The sequence below is a fragment of the Atta cephalotes genome (assembly GCF_000143395.1).
Source record: "Atta cephalotes unplaced genomic scaffold scaffold00017, whole genome shotgun sequence".
Taxonomy (NCBI): Eukaryota; Metazoa; Arthropoda; class Insecta; order Hymenoptera; family Formicidae; genus Atta; species Atta cephalotes.
In genome coordinates this window covers 686,427-702,265 of record NW_012130081.1, presented here as the reverse complement: position 1 = coordinate 702,265, position 15,839 = coordinate 686,427, and the positions used below count along the sequence as shown (strand labels likewise).

Genomic DNA, 15,839 nt, shown 5'->3' with positions numbered 1-15,839 from the left:
CGACGAACGACGCGGTCGGTACGGTACGTACGTACGTACGTCGTCGTACGTACGTACGTAACGTAAACGTAAAACGTAAACGTACCGGTACGGTACGTACGACACGACGACGACGTCGTCTCTCTCTCTCTCTCTCTCTCTCTCTCTCTCTCTCTCTCTCTCTCTCTTTTCTCTCTTTTCTCTCTTTTCTCGTAGGGCCAGACAGAATTCTAAATCTGCCTTGAGCAACGTGTCAAAACGGCCTATATTTCCGGAAGCGACAGCGATGATGTAACCGTGAAAGAGAAGCAAAGCAGGTGCAGGTGCGCGCTAACAACGCGACTGAACAGTATACGCAGTAAAGATGAACGAGCTTGTTAGTTATAATCCTTCGTCTTAAACTCGTGAATATGAACAAATATAAAATCAATAAAAAAAATTTTCAATTTTAGCAGAAAATTTTTTTCTTTATTCATATATTATATTATCACTCGTTCGCTATAACAACAGTATAATTTACAAATTGCTATTTTGAATTCGCGAACATTGCCAAAATAAAATCAATAAATCTCAATTTTCATCAATCTCAATTTTGGGAGATTTTTTTATTTACATATTCATTATATCACTTATTTTACTATAATAATAACTATAATAATAAATTACTATAATAATAATTTGAAAATTTTGGAGTTGTTTGCAGAAAAAAAGAAGAAACATAAAAATAAAGAAATATATTTAAGAACATATTATTATTTCTCTATAATTACTTTTTTTTACTCCAAAATTTACAATCTTTTTATGACTTAAAATATTCAAACTCATTTTCAGGAGAACTTTGTTTTTTAAGGTGTATGATTATTAGCGAATAAGCGATATATTTATGTTTATTAAATATTTTATATTAGGAACGACTATCTCTTTCACAATATTCAATTTCTTTGTAATTTACTGAGCAAATGGAGAGAATAATAATTTGATAATTTAATTTACAAAAAGAAGAACGTAATTTTATTTCGATTGCATTTGTCATCTGCTCAGATGTTTGTCAAGAACATTCCATTATGCTCACATTCCATTACGCATAGTACGAGAGCTGGATTACTAGTAAATCTTATCTTATAATACACGACGCCTCTTATTTATGTGTGCATACGATGCGGCTGATCCGGCTGTACGGCAACGAAAATACCAGCGGAAATGCCGGAACGCTGAATAATTAAAGCGGGAAATAAGTATAACAGCGCCTAAGAGAGGCGCGCGTCGTTCACCCGGCTGTTAAGCAAAGATTTTCAGCTCTTTATATATTTAGCGTGACATCGATTCTTCCTGAAGAGAGACATTCTGCTCGACGACAGTGTCCATTATTTAAACAACACAATACAGAAACAGTCTCTCTAAAAAGATTTAAAAAGCAATTCTTGAAAAAACTTTGATGATTTGTTTGTTTAAAAGGAGTTAATATCTTATTATTCATAAGATTTTTAAGAAGTGGAAGAGTTTTCAATTGTGTTTGGAAGAGGATTTATAATATTGATGAATATATTTTTTGCCGCTGCGAGAGAAATAACCTCGTAAAGTTACGTGGTATAAAAAGCAAAGATACAATCGCTTTTTATCTTTCTTGATTATTTCAAAACATCTCGATCATCCTCCAGAAAACTTATGTTATATTTACATATACTGATAAATATAAATATATTTTGTAATTTTCAGTGATTTTTGAGAATAATTTTAAAAAATTGCTTTAAAAATTGCTTTAAAAAATTATTATTATTAATTATAAATAAATATGATTTGAAGTTAGCTAATTAAACTTTTTATATTTTAATTGAACTAATTAAAATTTACTTATAAACAACAATAAGATATTTACTAAAAACGAGATGTTATTTTTAGTGATGTAAATAATTTGAAATCGATGTAAATTGTAAAGTTATATGGTGCAGACATCTGACAAGAATGTACAAAATGTTTTTAGACGAGAACTACATTAACATCCGTCGATAAAACAGCAAGTAGCATATCTCTTCGTTAGTACCGAAGGTCTGGTTAAACAGAGTATACTATTGTAACTGTTGGCACAGCATACATCTACTGTAGTTATCTCGAATATTATTTGGTTATCCAACAGAGATAATATTTTAAAATCTTTGAAAAAGACAACATTATTCTGTTTCTTCTTGAATTTTTATTAGCTTCTTCCGCAAGTAACACATAAGAATCATGATAAGGTCAAGATAACGTCATCTCGAACTTATCGTGACAATCATGATTAAGTACATTGATTAAGTACAATTTCATTACATTTTTTTTACTTAAAATAAAATTGAAACATAATTAAGCATTGATTATGAGAAGAAAAGAAGAAAAACAGAAAATGTAAAAGTTTATCTACAGAGAAGAAATCTTGATTAATTTCATGTAATCTTTCTAATTAATCATGAAATATATAATCTATATAGGAAATCTATATAAGAAAGTAAAAACTTTCAATTTATTGCATTTTTTGGAAAAGATGATAATAAAAACTAAACAATAATTAACAAAATATTTATAAAATTGTTATAAAATAAGTATCATTTTTCAAATTCCTGTTTTTTATTTTGCTTTTCTTTCAATATAGAATATTTATGCCAATTTGTGAGGAATTTTTTTTTTTATACTATATAGTCAAGGCTGTATATTCAACGAAAATTTCGTATTATTGATATCATTTTTTTAGTATTACTTTTTTAATTGCTTATGCTTTAATAATCTTGCTCATGCTTAATAATTAGTAAACATACGCCATTCTGACGTCAAATACATAAGCATGTTCGTAGATTCTAATAATGTAAAGTGGCAAAAATAACTGTGTTATAAAAACCAATGATTATAGTTTTACTGAAGATGTCATTTCACTTCATTATGATATAATATTATAATATTCTAGTTTTGCACTATAATGCTTCATTTTGATTGATATTACAATCTAAAAGTAAGTTTCTTATTTAATTATTGTTAATTTTTGGCTTATCCATATTTATTATTTTACTGAATATATTTATAATTTATCTTCAGTGTAATAAGATAATCTCTTCTTAAAGAAATGACAGAAATAAATAATAAAAACATAAATGACGTGTGTCTGCTATCTGGAAAGAAGTTGCAATTTTAGAATATAAAGAAAAGAAATTTGTCTTGAAATTATAAAACTTTATTTTTTAAAATAAGTATCTTCGAATACATTCAAAAATTCATACATTTATCTTAGCAAATTCTGTACACATTCATATAAATTTACCATTGATGAGCCAATTGGCAATAGAATATCCAAAACACTTCTAGGAAATACAATTTTAAGCACAAAAATAATTATGAAATTCTGAAATAAACTGTTAAAATTAGATTCGCTAAAAATCTCCAACAAAATTTAAAGCAAAAAAGACCATTTAGAAAAAATAAAAAATAAATCATGAAGAGTCACAAAAATCTTAGTATTTATATTATTGTATTTGACATAGATGAAACATGGATATGGAGAAAAAATTCAAATCGTATATAAAGAAGACACCAAGGATGTTTCTTGGCAAATCAATACGTTCAGCATCCGAAGAAGCTAGCGACACAATTTATTTCGGCTAACTCTCGTCAGCCGGAAAATTTTGTGAGGTTCTACAAGGAAAATTACGGCGAATCGACGTTACCCATTTCGCTGGCAGAGATTTTCGGTGTGGCAGCCGTTTTATTTATAGCGGAGGAGGTCGTGATGCGTTCTAAAAGCTCCTCGACTCACCAGTATTACAAGCAAATCCATACCGAGCTTGTCTCGCATCGGATCCTAAAAATCATTAGTCGATAGATCGGATCTATAACTCAAGAAAAAAAATACGCTTTTTGAAAATTGTAAACCGGAAAAAACAAAGAAAATTTTCCGTCGATGTGATTACTCGGGTTACTAGGGTATGTTATCCCAATGGAAATTTTAGAGCCCTGTGGGAAATGAACATATGACATTTGTACCGCTGCAACTGGATAACAAAGTGATCGATTTGGTGTTAACATAGTGGAGTGAAATTTCACATGTCGCACATGATTAAAAAGTAGTTTATTGACGGACAGATTGATCGAGGACTTTGCGCAAGTGTGTAGAATACATGATTAATCACCGCCTTTATTGAAATTTTTCAAAATTGCTTATTGGGTTATCATGATTTAACATCCAGATTTTTGTCTCTAAGAATTATTATATAAATATTAAAAACTGATATATAATTTATTATGAAATCATATTTTTAACAGATCTTTATTTAACGATATAATCTCCAAATTTAACAAAATTTCTACATAGTTAAATGTAGCTAATTTGGAACACATGATTATCAATATTTTAATTTAATTTAATTTAATTTTACATTCTGCATTACAAAATTAAAGGTAAGAATTTTGATCGATTTATATAACTCAAAATGCAATTTTTTTAAATAGATGTAAAATTTATCATTTGCCTTAATTTCGTTTCATTTTTGATGCTAAAAATTGATTCTGATGAGTCAAGGTCAGGGCTAAAGATTTATATGTCTGATATACTCACTCTTGAAGAGAGAGGATGTCAAAGACTGTTACATTAACTTGTCGGCATCGATCCAAAGATCGGACGATTCTAAAGGAATAGTTTCCAATTTTCGAGAAGGTGTAGTGTAGTATTAGATACCTATTTTCTCATAAGTTACTCAGTAAAATTATCAAATGTAGTTACGTCATTTGTATTATTAGACAACTTTATTAAACGATCGACTGGTTTGTCTCAAAATGAAAAATTTGAAAACAAAGATATTTAAAAAAAATCAAAATTGGCGTTTAGTACAAAATAAAAAAATAAAACAAAATAAAAAAATTTGATAAACATGGAATTTATTCAATCAGATCAAATAGCATCATAAATTTGGATTGAGAATTACACTACATTATAAATGTGAATACAGACAAAAAAGAAAACTAATTATTATTATAGAGTTAAATGTATACCATACATATACAAAGAAAATTTTTGCATAATAATCCAGTAAACAATTATAACAAATCTTTAACTAATTGTAAAAAAAACTGTCATTTGTTTTTTTATATAATTATTGCGAGAAGTGATAACTTTGTTTCTTGAATCTTTGATCAAGTGCTAAATCGACGGATAGTCTTATTTTGATGCATCTATTCTACATGGAATAGATGTGTTTGTGCCGTGTATTTGTGTCGAACAAATTAAATGAAGACAAACGGTAGGTCGTGATAAATGCGGCTCCGAACCAGAACTCGGATCTCGTGTCGGAAGTTGACGGACTCGCGAAGCTGACGAAAACTGCTCCAGTCGACTGGGGACGCGCGTGACAGATACCTTCTTTTCCTCGGTAACAACGAGCATCGCAATATCTTTAGTTCACCTATCTTTTCTATACACCAACTTGGATCTTTCAAGATGGCACATTTACGGCGTCCAACGAGACGGGAGCATTACAAACCTTTCGAAAGAAGAAGGGTAAATCAAATACTTTTATAGTATTTCATAATTGTTATTAGTTAACAAAGTTATTTGTATAATATCAGATCTATTTTTGAGGAAAAATGACTAGATACTAAAATAATGTCAAAAATTTTTACTGAAATAACAACTGTGTCTTTCGATCTCTGAAAATTATCGCAATTGTGACAAAACCTTTTGCAGTAAATGTCTTATATTTTAAGAGATTAGAATCATAAATTAAGAGATTGGAAAATATTTAATAAATACTTACTGATAAAGGTGATGATATTGTAAGAAACGAAATAGAAATAGATTGATACTATCGATATATAGTGTATAAAAGATACTTTATTTAGCAATCATAATATTGTATTTTTATTAAAGTGCTATTTATTCGTAAAATCGTATAGATAAATGTTTATGAAAGCGTGTGCTAATTGGTATCGCGAGCATGCGCGTTCTATCTTTGCAAGCACAATGCTCTTAAATTTTATTTTTATGCCACGTGACCGCGATGAAAGGAGCTGCCGTCATGCTCGTATAGTTTCACCGATCATTTATTTATGAACTATGATTTCGAGATCGAAGCTATTACTCGACATATATCTACAGGGTGTCTCGGATTTTTTACTCTTTTTTTATCTTCGAAATAATCGAACGATTTTGAATTTTTTTAAACAAACAGGTCTACAGAATTTAAATTTAAATTTATCAAAATTGTATAAATGAAAGAGATATAAATTCTAAAAATCAGAAATGGCGACTTTAAACAATGAAAATAGCGAAGTAAGAAAAAAAGAAGTATGAAGTAACATCTGCAGTAACCTTCAGAGTTGACTATAAAACCGAAGGTCCTAGCACTAAAAGCGAAGGGGGCGGCACGCGCACGCACTCTACATGACCTACATAAATGATCTAGATTTGCAGTGTGTGTGTGTGTGTGTGTATGTGCGTGCGTGCGTTGTGCGTGCGCGCGCGCGCGCGTGCGTGCGTGTGTGTGTGTGTATGTGTGTGTCGAATGAAACCGACAGAAAATAGTTTAATTCTTTACTATTTTTAACATTATTATTTTTATTTGATGCATTTTATTTTTATTGCTATTATCAAAGAATATGCAAAGTTACTTAGCTAAATTTTTTTGTTGTATACATTAACGACACTCGTGTGTAAAATATTTATGGGAAGCGAAAGTAATTATCAACTGAAAATGTTGCGATATAAACATAATTCTTCTTTTGAATTATAGGAACAACAATGTCTATAAAAAATTTATCATTGCTTGCAATCAGAAAACTATGTAAGTACTGATTCGTCGAAGTAATACAATAGATGGATATATGTGGTACAAAGAATATGTCATGGATCGATATTGCTTGAGATAAGAGTAATTCTTTTTATCTGCAATTTCCCCTGTTTATAACATATGGACACTTATACAATCATGCGGTGAATAAAAATAGATTGGTTTTGAAAAGAAATCAACATTGTTTCATTCCAACGTGTAATGCTAACGATAATTAAAGGACCAACTGAGTGATATATTATTATATATTAAAATCAAACTTGATAAGAGAACTGTGTTATTCATCGCATATTATTATCAGCGCATAAGATTTATTTCCACACCAAATTAAATAATTTTTTACAGTTGTGCAAATAGGAAAATTTAAAATTTTCCGTATTATCTAACCACATTATTTAAAAAAATAGAATAGTTGATTTATACTATGATTAGCTACACTAATCATATTTTTAATAACTTATTATATTCTAATAAATTAACTAGTTCTAATAAATTAACTAGTTGGCTATATTAAAAAGATCATATTAGTAAAAATAAATATAAATACAAGAAGAAAAAATGGGAATGTTTATATTCTGATTTTTTCTTTTTATATTTATATCTATGTATTTATTTAATATATGTGTGATGTAACTCAAGAAACAATTGTTCTTATTTCCACGATTGTGTGAGTTCAGCGATTCAACTCTTCACGATTAGTTGGTTATTCTTGAACAACACTGTATACATGTACAACTGGTAGGACACGTTACCGTCAGGGTGCAGTGGCCTGGCGTTGTCGTGCGGGTCGCGCTCCGGGTGGTTTGCGGAGGAGGACGCAGCGGAGCGGAGCGGAGCTGAGAACGGAGCACCCCTCGGATCGATATAGTAATGGGGGTGTCGTCCGACCATCCTCAGTGGCGCCCGCATACGGACGAGTCACAAAATGGCATTGCCAGAGAAACGGCGACCCAGCCACAAGGCGCACACGGTCGCAAAGACTATGTAGAGTCAGTCCGTGCAGCACCTCCGACTATCGCTCTCGCAGTTTACCATTACCGTGAAGACTTGCAGCAGTGAAAACTCGCGGAGATGAAAGATAGCGTGCCGCGAATAAGCGCGATGCAAACCGGGCCTATTATTTTTTAATTGTAATTGAAAAAGTTCTTGAAATTCGTAATAATAGAATTTGTTTTAGATATTTGAATATACTTACAATTAGTGAAACCGGAGTGATCGATTGGAAAGAAGCGGATACGTGTGGTGCACAAATATTTTTAATATTTTTGAAATAAGGTGCTCCTTCATGTCGAGAAGAAGGAAGGGTTGTCAAGATGAGAAAACGTGATTTGTTTGGTGCTAGAAGTTTTATGTGGGAGAAGGTTCGTAAAGAGTACGGTGTAAACGATAAGATAAGAATTAGCAGGACGAACGCAGACGTCCGCAGATGAAAATTGACAAGGCCGATTGGAGCTATTTGTCGATCGACCAGCGAATTGGAATGTGGTAACTGCACTCGAGGTTGCATGATGTCGTTGACCTGCTTTCAAGCGCCACAGTGCTGTGGTGTATCATCAGTTTAGCGACTTAAGCACGAGTTTTACAATGAAAAATTTCGATTTGTAAACTGGATTTTATCTATTATATAATATGGATATCACTTCGTTTGACGTTTTTTGTGAGAATTATAATTTCGAATAATTAATAAAAGGGAATAATGGCTCAGAGAAAAATGGTTTATTGATCTGCTAAAGAAACTAGATTTGGTTTAATCTGGCACAGTGTTATTGAAAAGAGAAAGGAAAAGTTTTATAGTTAAAAATTTAGAAAAATGCTAAAAATTAAACTAGCAAATATTACAGATGCTATAATGATGTCACTCGTTTTGTTTATTTAACCGAAATTCATAAAAAGAAACGGATGAAGTTTTTAAATAGAGCATGTAAAAAAATTAGTATAAAAATGTTTCGTGCCTAAATTTAAAAATCTTCCATAAAAATATTGTACATTTTTTTATATATTTCTTAGACAAAATACAGATTACATTTTTTTTCTTACTTTTCTCTTGCCTTTTATTAATTGTAATCTTTTTGTTTAATTTTAAAAATTAAATTAAATAACTACTCTCTCTCTCTCTCTCTCTCTCTCTCTCTCTTTTATTATTATTTATTAATATATCATTTTCGGGTATATATATCGAAATTTAAACCGAGTAACAAATTCAAAGGCACAGATTTCTAAGAAGGTCAACAGTATCGATTATCTAGAAATGTATTGATAATTCAAGAATCAATTTCGTGTTTCTTCAAATTATACTTTTGATTACGACTGACGAAGTTAATAACAAAGTTATTTATGAAGTTGTTTCTATGAATTAATTAATTATCTAGATTAATGAGGTGATCGGGGAATTGCGTGACAACGCTCGATGTTTAATTCTCTTATAAAAGGTTATTTTGCATCTCTAATTCAATTTTTATATTTTCATTGCAATTATACGTTAGCATTGTTATTTTTTTAAAGGTGTGGCAAAAGTGTTTAAAAAATTAAGTTTCATTTTGAAAATAGTAATAATAGAAAAATTACCAGCAGTAAATTAAATTCTTAATTCTCCAATGCATCTTGTTGATAGTTATAAAAAGAAGGACAGCTTATTTTAATTACACATTTATTTTTTATTTTAACAGAATTTTATAATGTAAAACAAAGTTTTCTTAAAAAATTTTGTATTATAAATTGCTTTGGTCTGTTTGAAAGAAATTCATTCTATTTATAAAAAAGCAACAACTTTATAACATGTATAACATTCAAATTGATTCTTTTAGAGATATAAATATTTATAGAAAGTGCATTACAATATATTGCAGTTAAGGATTATGATAGAAAACATAAGTTGAGTGGTTACTGGAAAGAGAACGCTAGATTTTAAAATTATTTGCTCCAAAAGCTTTTGTTTAATTATACGTATAAAAATATCACTTACATATGATTTTCTTGTCTAATTTGATTAAGATTTTCTAATAATTCATCTTTGAAAATTCTAAATTCCATCGAAAGAGTCAATTTATATAAATATAATTGGAAACGATCTCACCTATCTTGAGAACTTTCAGTTATATTAATATAATTATATTATAGATAACCAATTGAAAAATTTGTTAAATGTTTCTGTAATTGAGTCAGATAAAATAGAACAACACTATTTTGAATCTGAGCCAATTTAAAGAAGATAGTAGCTATAAAAAAAATTTGTTTTTTTACTCGCACAACGATTATTACCAAATCCCACAATTTACTTACAAATTAAAGTAGACTTATAAATTCTCATGAATGGAGATAATGATTAATATAGGATAATAATGGAGATAATAATAAATAATTATTAATGATTATTAATTATTATTTTTGTGACGAATAAAATGATCTTAAGTTACACTCATTAAATATTAAAATTGCAGTGTGTATTAAATCTTTTATAAAATTGATTTTTTATTAAATTTCTTTTTTAAAAATAAGAGAAGATAAAGGAGAGCACATTTTTTTTTAATTCTAGATAATTGGAAAAATCTATATTACTTTCTCATTTTTGCAGTATAATATTAGTGTCTTCGATATTTTCTATGAGAAAAATAAATAAATTATTGCAATTGTGTTAAATAATTTATTTTAATTGACATATATGAGATCCGACATACAGAATTCACGATCTTTGATTGATATAAAACATAAACTTGATAAAATTCTTGAATTACAATTAACAAAATTTCCAATCAATTTGCAATTATTATGAATATTTCAATGGAACAGATACTGATCGCGTGTACAAAATAGTGAAGACTTTATATTGAGTTATAGACTCCGTTAGAAATAATAGAAGTCATATTAAATGTATTTTCAATGATTATTCAAGCAGAAGCCAATTTATTAACGTGACGTTATTATTTTAATTAAACTTTATTATAATTTTATCAATCTTTATATGAAAATTATTTAGAGTCAATAAAATTATTCAATCACCACATAATATTAAAAAAAAATACTTTTTAAATATTTATTTAATATATAAAAATATGAATAAATATTTTTAAAATATTGTTTAAATATTATGTATTAATATAGTAATGACTCCGTGAATTCATATAGCCTTTTTGGTACAAAGTAGTATAATTTATATCCATAAACTCCGTTAATAATAATTACAATTTATAAACTAAATAATTAAGAATATAAAACTTCTAAACTTTTAGAATATTCTGCTACAAATATAGATAAGAACAAGTGATACAATCCATTATTCATTATCATTAACTTAATATACGAGATATTTTTATCTTCTATCTCATATCTCGTTGCTGAGTAATTTATTGATGCTTCATGCTATGTGTATATTTTTGACGATATGGAGCAGACAATTTTAGGGAGTGGCATTAACTTCTTCGTAATTCTTCCAAGCTTTCTTCACAAATAAATTTGACCAGATCAATTGCAGAATAAGGATAGATTTAGACAATTCCATTTTGTTCTTTCTTGCCTAATTTTAGAGTATTGTACGATATATTTTTATGACAGCACATTGCAATATATAACACCTGGAAGTCAATACTGTGCTAAATTTAAATGCTAGCTTTTATCTAGAAAGCGACTTTCAAAGCAAATTTTAATATTTTTTTAAAGAACAATTATTAAAGAAAATTTTTTATACATATTTATTTATATGTAAATTACAAATTAAAAAACTTTTGCAAGTCTTTATATTAAATATTTTGAAAGTCAGTAAACTATGTTTTATTTATAAAAAAAATTTTATCAGAAAGATTTTAACTCTTTGTGGATGGGCGACCCCATTTGGGGTCACTTCCTTTTATTTTATAAGCTGCCGTTTGATTTTTATAAAACTTAATCTATTGAATAATTTGATGCTTTGAGGTCAACAATAACAAATTTAGAACGGTGAATCCAATAAAGTGGATAGAATTTCTCAAAAAGATAATTGATTATTATAAAACTTGATTTCAGGGAATTTTAAATTGCAAATTAAATTTTCAGTTTTGTTTTATTTGAAACTTATTTTTGTTACGCAATTCATACTAATTTTTAAATTGACTTCCAAATTTTGATTATTATCTATGGCTGGCATTAGATCTTTCATTAAAGTTATTATCTGTTTGAAATTCGGCAACTTCAAGTGACATTTAAACTTAATGATATCAAACGTTTGTTTTTTATTCCTGCACTAGACTTACACTAGAATTCTCTTTCTCTCTTTTTGCCAAATATTAAACATATATCTATCTCATTTTAAATTCCAAAAGTGTAGTTCAACCACAAAAAACAGATCCCAAAATTTTCTAAAAACTTCCTAGAATTGCATAATAATCAGATTATTTACTTAAAATTTAAATTTAAAAATTTTGATACTCGAAACCAAAATCAAATTCAATTTCTTTCGGAAACTCTTAGAAAATAAGATAAATTTTTTTTGTTAGAAAGCTGCGCGCGCGCGCACACATACACACACACACACACACACACACACACACACGCGCGCGCGCGCGCGCGCGCGCGCACGCATATAATATTATACTTACATGTACATGTAAACTATGAATAATGAATTTTGATACTTCTTGATACTCAATTATCTTATTAAATTACGCCTGCGTTCGTCCATTGTAATTTATCTACGTTTGTGTTTCTTATTTTTTTTATTATATCTTTTAGACATTCAATTTTTATAGTCCATTTACACTTTGTCTTGCAGAGGACTATTAGAAAAGTGAATATTTTAAATTGAATTTATTGCTCGTTATGAACGTGAAACGTAATTTGTCATCATGGGATGATAATAACGATCTTTTACAAGTAGAATAAGATTCAAGATTAAGTATTTGGATGGCTTGCAAACGAAAGCGAAAAAAGCTTAAGATACGACGTGTCTGAGGAAAGCTCCGAAACTTTGTGCCACTGCGCCATTCAATATGGCGTAGCGGCGTGAAATATCAGTGCAATAGAGACAAATTTTGATGAGAGTAGCCATGCGGTAGCGTGGGCTAAGTGAGAGCTTAGAGCATTAGCCCGATAAATTTCGGCTCCAAATTGGGGCGAAGGCGAATTAAGCACTATCAGAAGAACAACTCTGGCGTCCATGGTGGTGAATCCCGGCGATGATCGGGTACAATCAACACAATTCCGGCTACAACAAGCTATTTACTCAGGTATACTGAAAAACGAGAATTTCAATAATTTTTTGTTGGGCAAAAGCAGAAGGAATAATAAGAATGATTTGTTATTTTTCCATAAATTAATGTTAATGAAATTAATGTTATATAAACTTTTTTATTTGCTACAGTATTTAAAAATATTTAGATTAATATGCAAGATTTGTTAAAATGTTTGGCACTGTGTCATTTTCTTTCATAATCATTTAAATAGTTATAAAAGTAAACAAAATAATTGTAGAAATAAAATTGTTTCAATTTTATTTTTTTTTTTATGTTATGCTCTTGATTTATTATTCTTTTTCTTTCCATTTCCCTCACAAGGCTGTGATAAATAGGAATGTGTTTATAATATAGGAATAACAGTACTTATCTTTTTATTTCCCTCCATCAAAGGGGATAACTCTAGTTAAACTTAAAGTTATCAAGGGATTCCATATAGTCAGGAAGGTCTCCTATAAAAATAACCGATTATCGTGACCATACTTTGAGCAAGGAGGCGCAAGAGAATGAGTTTGAACGCGTCAAAGACGCGCCGCTTCCTAGACATATAGGATATTTCGCAATATATATATATATATATATCGTTCAAGGCAATCGTATTAGGCAATGTGGCGTAAAGCAGAAGCGATCATCCGTGCTATCGTTGCAGTGTAGCGATTTACGCCGATCGCGCTCTCGATCGAGGTTTACTTTCCTTTTTTAGTGTAAAATCAAACTTTGCGGATCGGTAGTATGCTCTACTGGCCTTGGAGTTAATCTTTATCCTTAGTACACTTCTTTTACTTGCAATACATCTTTCGAAATATCTTTTAAATTTTATTAATTAGATTCTGCAAAGAGGCTTCCATTTTTTTACATTAACATTAATAATTTAGAATTTGTAATTTATTGACAATTGAAAAAGAAATTTCTACATAATTATTGCTAAATTTTATGTGCATCAATTTTTTCATCGACATTATTATGATAATTGATATTTGAAATAGTTCTTAATTTTATGGTATATGCTTTAACTATCAATTACCTAAATGCTTTTTCTTTAAACAGGCGATTTGAATTATGGAATATACAAACTTGTCATGATTATTTCTATTGCTTCGTGAATCGACTTTAGTCCTGAGAATATACATGAATAACTACAAATACTGATATTTCTTGGTCCTTTGTGTAATGATGTCGAATAATTGCTTTTTGTAATTAAATTTTTTAATTAAAAATGTAGCAATATTAGAAAAACAAGATTTTCAAAGATAAGTAGGCATTACTAATGCGGTCATTCAAATATTAAAAATGTCATAAGAATATGCGTATATAAGTGTAATAATCGTTCTCTCTTCCGTAACGCCTTTAAAATGTTATAAATACAACATATTTATTAATTATTTTGAGTCCATCATACATTGAATCCACATTAAAAGAATTTTGAGAAAGATAAGATAAATTAATACTTATATATACAACATAATGTTCTAGAAAGACACTTTTTACTAAGAATAATTGTCTTATATAATTGTAATATTTTTTTTAGAATATTATTTATGTATATTTCCATCATATCAATCTATTTTATTAAAGATAATCTCTTATTATTGTTCTACAAATATTAGAAGCTCAAGTTTCTTTTTGTACAGATATATTTATATACGTATATATTTAAATATTTATAAGAATAGGACATGAAAGGTCGTTGGCATAGCTACGATATGTCAACCGAGTAAGTTTATTCGTCGAAAAGCTTTTTTGAAGAAAGAAAAATCCTATAGAAGTAATCCTATAGAAGTAATAGAAATAACTTATTACTGGAAACTGAATAGAATTAATCAAATGATTAAATAAAAATTAATGATACTTTATATGATTAAATGACTGACTATCATAATATAACAGAATTTTCATTACAATCCTAAATATAATTAAACTGGGAAATAAAAAACATTTCCATATATGAGTAAAATCTTCATTTTAGCCTGCTTTTTTCTATTTGGAAAGATACGTGCTTTAAGCAAAAGAAAATTCTGTCAACATTAAATAAATGTATTCTGCACATATCCACTGCTGTGAAATTATAATTACTGTTAACGTAAAAATAATTTCACATAAAAGGAATTAATGTAGGAAATATATTTCATATTTTCATTAAATGAAAAACTATAATTTTTTAATAGAGGAACTGTAGAGATAAATCTATAATAACAAATATATAAAAAGATGTTTTTAAAATAAAAATTTTGGAGATTATATGAATTTGTTATACTGTGTGTGAATACATAATTATTTGTTATATTGATTACATAATCATATTTGTAGACATAAGTACAATCGAACAACATACATAACATTAAATTAATTGAAATACTTAATAAATAATTGAAATACTTAATAAATATTTAATAAATCGCTCACTTCTCTAATTGATATGCAAATTGAAGCTTGTTCTGATCTTAATTTGTTGCTTATGACGAACATTGAGCCTGCGTAAGTCTTGCTTCCCTATGCTCGATCGATTCATTTAATCTTAACAGAAACTAATTAACTTGCTAGACTGATTTCCTTTGTTACAAGGTAATCTGCGTCGATACTTGTAGGACGTAATAGACGTAATGAACTGCGTCGTAGGGCTTTATCATTCACGGTCTCGCGGACAAAGTCACAGTTAACGTTGTCTTACACAGAATAAATAAATACTGTTTAAGTAAGCTATTTTCAAGAGATGAAATTTACCTTGAAATGTTTAGAAGACTGACATAAAAGTAGGCATTACATTTTAATATATATTAACATGTACAAATTTAAAAAATTTACCGGTAGGTGATTCTATTAAAATAAAGATTTTAATCACAAAAAATATTTTTCAGAA

General features: G+C 28.7%; 1 protein-coding gene across 1 annotated transcript in view; it reads left to right on the top strand.

The window, feature by feature from the left end:
* The window catches only part of LOC105618478 (voltage-dependent L-type calcium channel subunit beta-1), an 84,061-nt gene that overhangs the window by 55,245 nt on the left and 12,977 nt on the right, over nt 1-15,839 (top strand). The gene's annotated exons all lie outside the window — the stretch shown is intronic.